The sequence below is a fragment of the Stenella coeruleoalba genome (assembly GCF_951394435.1).
Source record: "Stenella coeruleoalba genome assembly, chromosome: 1".
NCBI lineage: Eukaryota > Metazoa > Chordata > Mammalia > Artiodactyla > Delphinidae > Stenella > Stenella coeruleoalba.
The window spans coordinates 163,541,072-163,548,572 of NC_137169.1; the positions used below are offsets into that span (position 1 = coordinate 163,541,072).

General features: G+C 53.3%; 1 long non-coding RNA gene across 1 annotated transcript; it reads right to left on the reverse strand.

Moving 5' to 3' along the window:
- Nucleotides 1–1,601: 1,601 nt before the first annotated feature.
- On the reverse strand, nt 1,602–6,962 carry LOC307189201. Its single transcript, XR_013829117.1, has 3 exons — nt 6,838–6,962; nt 5,523–5,783; nt 1,602–1,817 (listed from the first exon to the last, which is right to left on the reverse strand). It is a non-coding gene; the product is annotated as an uncharacterized lncRNA (long non-coding RNA).
- Nucleotides 6,963–7,501: the final 539 nt, after the last annotated feature.

Below are 7,501 nucleotides of genomic sequence, written 5' to 3' on the forward strand. Positions count from 1 at the left end.
AGTATGCCCAGTGCCTGGTACAGTGCCTGACACATGGGAGGCTCCCGAGAAGTATTTATTGAAGGAAGGTAAAAACGACTAGTTACGTTAAACCACAAAGATGAGGAATAACGAAGAATGCTCAAAAATCACCAAATGGTTCAACAAAACTCAGGAAAGCTTTGGATGGCAGCTGAGTGGAGACAGAGAGGCGGCAGCTAAGTAAATCTAAAAGGTAGAATTGCAAAGCATCATTCTTTTCAGAATGAGCATAATCTTTATTAACAGAGACGCTGAGATCAATCATGAACTAAATGAAACACGGGGATCTTGTTTGGAGGCTGATTCAAACAAAACCAACTATTTAAAAAAAAAATGGCAACAAGCAAGGGAAACGTAACTGAATGGATGACTGGTGACATTAAGAGTAACGGTGCTTTTGCAGGGGGTGATACTACTACTGGGATTGTGTTTTTTAAAATGTATTTCGTTTTTAGCGATTCATCATGAAGTATTTAGGGATGAAATATGATGTCTTGGATCTGCTGTAAAATAATCCAAGAAGGGAGTAAGGAATAAGGTCGATGAATGTACAAATGAAACAAAAGGGGCATGTGTTGATTACAAGATAAAACTGAGTGACGGGAACACTGAAGTTTCTTCTACTCTCTCTACCGTCATAGATATGTGAAAATTTCCATAGTAAGAATTTTAGAAAGGAGAATAACCATAATCTCAAACTCCACTTAATTTCCTTGTGTCTGCCCCAGTGCAGGGAAATGTGGTATTCTGGGTCATACCTGGACATGGTCATTTCGGAGGAGACCTGCAGGACAGAGCTGACAGTCACTGTCATCATCTTCACCTGGGACTCACCTGCTTCAGCTCTGCTTCCACCCTGGGCCTGAGACGCCTCCAGGCTTCCTCTCATGCTGGTTTCTGCTCTCCTGACTCAATCTTACCTTCCCTGCCACTGGCTGGCTTCTTTCTTCCCCAGCCCCTGGCTTTATCCAGTGATGTGGGGCTGGTTACCCACCTCTTTGTACCAGGTCATTCTCCTCCTTTCTCATTGTCCTAAGGCCAATGGTGTCTCTCATTCCCACACGGTCAACCGTTCTACATCCTTTCTCCTTAACAGCACTCGCATAACCAGTCCGTCCAGGTATGTCCATCCTTTGCCCAGATTTGTCACACACGCTGCCGTGAGCTCCTCTCTTGCTCCACTTACCTCCTCAGATCCCTCCTGCACATTTCCAGGACACACACCAAACAGGGATGCGTCAGCCAGTTAAACATGTGTGTGCCTGCCATGTGCCGAGCACAGGACCCCACGCGGGGCCACGGCGGTGAACACGACACACACAGATGTGCTCACCTGAAGCTTATGATCTAGCACAGGTTCTACTAAAATTGGTTCAACTGCCCATACACCTTCCAGACCACACTGTGAATCCTTTATTTACCTCTGTGTCCTCCAAGCTTCACACAATGCCCAACCCAGAAGAGACCCGTAATAAATCTGTAGTAAACGAGTGTTTCTCCAAGTCAGTGCACTTGTCTAAACATTCGTGTAAACCCGTGCAGTCTGGGGTCACCCTAAACGGAAAGGTATTTAGAAAGGATTTCTGATGAAGACCTTTTTACTTTTTTCTTTGATGAGGACAGTCACAGGCCCGGCCTCTGGGGAGAATGTGTGTAGGGGAGGTGAGAAGTAAGGCCCCTAGAGCCAGGCTTACCATTACCAGCTAAAAGCAGCTCTGGGTGTGCTTAGCTTCTGTCTCCTTTGCTATTCGGGGTCGTCTGCTCCCTCCTCTCGCTGCCAGCCTCCTCCCTTCCAGCTGCAATGGGAATAAACCTCAGTTACCAACCCCCTGCCCCCCTCCTGCATGGCTCTGAGCACGCGGTTTCCTCTTGCTACTTCCTACCTCAGCCCTGAGCAGAAGTGACCCAACTGCTCTTCTGCTACTGTTTTATAAAAGCGAGAGCTTGAAATTCATCCTGTTCCTACCCAGGAGTTTCACCGAGACTCCAGCATGAGGCCCAAGTCAAAAAAGGTAGAGACCAGGACACAAGGGGACTCTGTAAGGTTGGCTGTAAGAATCCTGAGTACTGATTCCAGCCCCAAGCCAACACAGACACACACCCCACAAACCCCAGGCTGCGGGGCCTTATTCCGACAGCGGATGAGTGCCAAGTTCAGGCAGACAAACCAGGCTGGGTTGCAGGCTCTCTCTGCAGATGCATCTCCAGGGCCTTGGAACTAAAGGGCATAGTGAGGCCAGAGGTGACAAGGCAAAGGTATCAAGGGAAATATGCTGCAGGACTTGGCAGAACCAACGAGCCTCTCCTTCTCCTCACCAGACACTGGGTTTGGGTTGGTCCATTCTCCTCTGAATAGGCCTGGGAAATGAGAGGGAGGGTGGCTTGTCACACCAAGGCCACAAGCCTTCCCTGATGAGGAATGTAGGTCTCCGGGCTCAAAGAAGTATACGTGTGAGGGACTGCGGGGACAGGCACCCTCCAGGCTTCAGGAAGACAGATGAAAATGAAAGGGGTTTCCCAGATCCAGGCTCACTATCTTTGGGCTGACTCTAAGAATCTACCATCTCAATTGCCACGTCATCCTGTCATAGGATCACAAAGGAAGGCCCAAGGCAGAATCTTCAAGAACCCTAGGAATCTGGCCATAGTAAGCATCCCCAGTGGTGATCCAAGCACTTTTCTGGTGGTCTAGGACAGAGATTAGCAATTTTTTTTCCTTAAGGGCAAGACAGTAAAGACTTTAGCCTTGTAGTCATACAGCCTCTGTTGCAACTACCCAACTATATCAATGTAGCATGAAAGCAGCCATAGATGTAAACAGTGAACATGTCTGTGTTCCAATAAAACTTTATTTACAAAAGCAGGCATCAGCCCATGCATGGGCTGTAGTTTTCCAACTCCTGGTCACTGGGAAAACCAGCTCTTCTAGCACTCCCAAGCTCCCAAAAGGAACAGGGGCCACCCTCTACTTGGAGGGCTCCCGCCCCCTCTGGAGACAGGGGCCTGCTCTAGGAACCAGGCCTCCATTCCCCCTACTCCCTCCCACAAGACTCCAAAGAAATCTGGGCTGCTGGTTTCAAAAGCCTCACCTGCATCGGAAACCTGAGCAAAAGTGGAAAAAACTTTGGAAATCATATCTGAAGGCTTTAGATCTGGAAGAAACTAGACCCTTAGACTAGACGCTAAGGCCTGGAAAAGGAAGTGACTTGTCCAAGATCAGGTAGTTGGCAAAGGCCTCCTGACTCTGTCCAGGGCTCTTATTCCTCTAGAGTGATGACTGGAAAGGAACCAGAACAAACAGCCTTGCTGGCGGAGGCTAAGGACCTCTGGCACATCTCTTTAGCACATCCCAGGGCCTCTCAGTAATTTATAAGTGAATGGTATAGCAAAGGTCAAGGAGAGAGCTTGGAGAGGTAAATGTATATATCTATCTTTCCAGGACATATCCTTCTGGACATAGCTACTAGCGAGAAGAAAACTTAAACAGAAACCTGAACTTCAAAATGGGGTGTGGTTTGGTAGAAGACGTAGGCCTTCATCAGCAGAAACTGGTCCAGCAGTCTGGGCGGGCCCTGGGATAATAAACAAGTACAAGGCATACAGCCTCACCCAATTCTAGGCTGATGCCCCAGGCCCTGGGATCTCTCTCTACACTACCTTCTCAACAACCTCATACCTTCAAGGCTTCATAATACAATTTCCTCCAAACGTCTTCCCAGCACTGACTTCCATCGCAAATTTCATTTGTCCGAGCATAAACATTTCCATCAAGACACTCTGCCTCTGTCTTGGGCAATATGTCTAAAATCAAATCAAACATGACTACCCCAAATAAGTATGAACCCTGATGTTTCTATTTCTGTCAATCATTAAGGCTCAAAACGTCAGCGCCTTCTCTTCGCCATGTTCTGTCCCCAAGCCAAAGGGGCTCTCTGAACTACCTCTTCCTCTGCATTCTCCATTCTCACACGCTCCACCCTAATCCATCACCTCCAGTCTGGAATATTGCCAATCTCCTGCGTGGAGTCCCAGATTCTGGGCTTGTAACAATGCCAGCTGATCTTCCCCCATATACCCATCCTCCTCTCATCTACCATGATCTCTTCAAGGTCAAAGCCCAGTCCTACTTACTTGTGTCTTCCCAGCTCCCAGAACCTTACCTAACATGGTAGGCACACAAAAAGTGCTGAATGAATGAGTTCTAACTTTCCTCAGGACCCACGACCACACCAGAAACCTCAGGGCCTTCCTATTTCCTACCACCACTGCAAGCCCAGACTGCCAGGTTCTGCAGGCCTTCCATCATCTCACCCACCCTTCCCACCCCAGGTCTTACCATCCCAGGAACAAGCCTCCATCCAGCTAATCAATGCCTGACCCTCCTCGTGTGCCAGTCATTCCTGTATCCACAGCTCTGCCCACGCTCTGCTCACCCTGCCCTGCAATGACGTCCATGCCCTTCCCCCTCCATCCAGTCCAACTCCTACGCAACTGCCAATTACTGAGCTCTGGGGGAGACAGGGGATGCAGGAAGGCAGAAGATGACAAAAAATGGGGAAGGGGGGTGCCTGATATGAACACGCTGGGGTCTCTGATCCCTAGAGCCATCACCCTCCCAATAGGTTGCAGACAATTAGAGAAGGAAGAGGCGGGAGGAGGAGCCAGATTTTTCCACTGAACGAAAGGCATGATTTTCATCACTGCTTCTGTTGCCCTGGCAACCAGGGACAGCCCAGTGGAGAGTACAGTAAAAGAACACCATGTTTATCTTTGCTGTCTGATCCACTTCCCTGTACACCCTTCCCTGACCATCCTCTAGCCCTTAGGCCTGCTCCAAATTTCTTAGAATGCCACCGCTATCCCATCCTTCTAGCCACTCTTGCCCAAAACCTCAAAGGCAGAGTTAATTTCTCACTCTCTTTATCCAACCTTATGTACCATGTATTCTTCCACTGCAACATTCTGGGGGTCATCTCACCACACCCATTTGCCGCGCCAGGGGACCTCAAGAACAAAAAACTGGCCTCAGAGCACAAGAATGGCATCCACTCCACCAGAAGGTGCACTGGGCAAGAACATGAGGAAGGCTGCCCAGCCAACCCCTCTTTCTCGGCCCCAGACAGCTGGGGTAGAGTGGGCCCCTGCTCTCCCATTTCCCCCTCCTGCAGTCGGAATCAGGAGAAGGAGCCAGGTTGAAGCTGAGGGCATAGAAGCGTCCACAGATCCTGACTTCCGCACGGACACAGTGTTTGTGTGACCTGAGAGTGGAGACACAGCACTCGCCCTGGGAGATTATATAAGCGTTATATAACATGGTGGCACCAATGAGCACATAGACGCAGTTGTTGAGTGCCAGGGACAGGCCGAGAGAACCAAACCCAAGGGGCCGGAGGTACAGCTCTCTCGCCACCGATGCCAAAGCAACGCCAGCCAGGCCCTGGCTGCCCCAGCCCTGTCTCTACCTGCTCTTTCCACCCCAGAGGACACAGAGGGAGACTTGCCTGGCTCTGCATTCTTCTTCCCACGCTGGGCAGCAGGGAGGGGCCACAGCACCATCACCACCCTGGCCCAAGGCAGCCTCTGTCCAGCTGCCCTTCTCACAGGGGAGCAGCAAGGGGGCCAAGGGCAGGGGAGGGGTGTGGGCCAGCAGCCCCCTGCTCTCTGTCCTTGCACCAGAATGTGTTTGTTTGGGGAACCAGTGCTGCAGCGGCTCCAGGATTGGCTGGGCCAGCCTTGCCTCTGCTCTGTCATTTGCCGTTCCTCTAAAAAACAAAACAAACAGAAAGGGAAAGAAAAAAAAAAAATTAAGCACATTTGGCAAATGCCGAATCCCACATTTTGGTCTATGGCTACAAACAAAGCTGGAAGGAGGGGGTCCTAAGGACATCACCCTCTTTCCCTACCGCTCCCACCTCCCACCGTATCCTGTCCAACCCAGCACCTATGAACTTAGTCTGCAGGCCTGGAGACTCCCTTTCACCTCCGGACACCGCCCCTCCACCCCCAAGACCTTCTCCCAGCCCCTATCTCTGCAACTGTCTCTGCTGCTGAAGCTTCTGCAATTCGACGGCAGCCCCCACCCCCAACCTCTGCAGAGCGCTCAATGCAAGCGGCTCCCAGATATGCACGAGAGAGCCAGGCGGCAGGCCTGGGGCAGTTCAACAAACTCCCCCACCCGCACCTCCACACCCACTTTATTAATTTGGGGGGGGGGTACTGAACAGAGACATTGCCCAGTGGCATCTCCGGCTGCGCCTGCCTCGCCCGAGCTAAGCCTCTGGCCTTCCCGCCTCCTCCTCCACGCGCACCTCCGCGCCCCCTGAAGAAGGGGGCAGAAAGAAATACGCATTAATATCACGAGCCTCCGCGCACCATCGCTCGCCCCCTCAACCACCTGTCTCTGCGCTCTCCTCCCCCACTGCCTTCCTCAACTCCGGGCACCCCCTCTGCAGCACAGGGGCACCACGCCCACTGCGGAGCTGTGAAACGGAAGGTGAGGAGCGGGCAGGGGCTCCCGGGCCGGGCCCAGGGGGCTGCTCATCCACCTCCCCCGCCCTGCTGGCCCCGGCCCCAGAGCCCAGGGACCGGCCCGGGCTGCTCCCGGCCCGGATCCGCTCCCACCCACGCGGCGAGGGCAGCTGCGCGGGAAGGCCGCGCCGCAGCGGGGGTGGGGGACGACCCGAGCCCGGCGGGCCCGGGGCATCGTCCCCAGGGGGCCCACCCCTGCCCGGGGCTCTCGGAGACTTCCCGCAGGCCCGGCCGCGGCGCCCCCCCACACACACACATACACACACCCGCCCGGGGCCCCGCTCTTACCTCCGGCGTCCGCATCCCTCCCAGGGGACCGCACAACCTCCTCGGCGCCCCCTGAGCGCCCCGCGGGAGGCGCGAGATGCGCAGCCGCTGCGGACTCCGGCTCTGCCGTGGCCGCTTCCCGGGTGTGTGAGCTCAGCCCGCCCGCGCGCCCGCGCTTCCCACGCTCGGCGCCCGGCGCCGCGCCACCCAGCGGCCACGGCCGGCACCGCACGCTGACGTCCGGGAAGATCTGCCGCAGCACCGCCGACTGGTTTGGAAATTCCCAGAATTTGACCGTGGGTTTGCAGTGGGGCGGAGGACCCCGCAGGCCGTTCTGACCTCCGGCCTTAGGGCGGAAAGGCTCCCACCCACCCCATCTCTGAGGGAGATTCCAGAGTCTTTGCATAAGTCCCTGAGTTTCCCCTCTGCTTCTCTGACCTTGCCTCCCTTATTTCTCTCAGGGCAGTGGAGACTGGTGAGGGTGGTGACTACTCATAAAATGGAGGTGGTGGGATCAAGGGTGGGCAAAGGGAGGGAAGCCCTGTGAGCTAGCATTTCAAGGTCTCCTTGGGCCTGTCTAGAGATCCGAGGTGTGTGCACCGGACAGTTCTTGAAAGAAATAAAAAAATAAAATAAACGACAGATGCCTCAACCCACCTGTAAATTCTAATTCGGGAGATTTGGA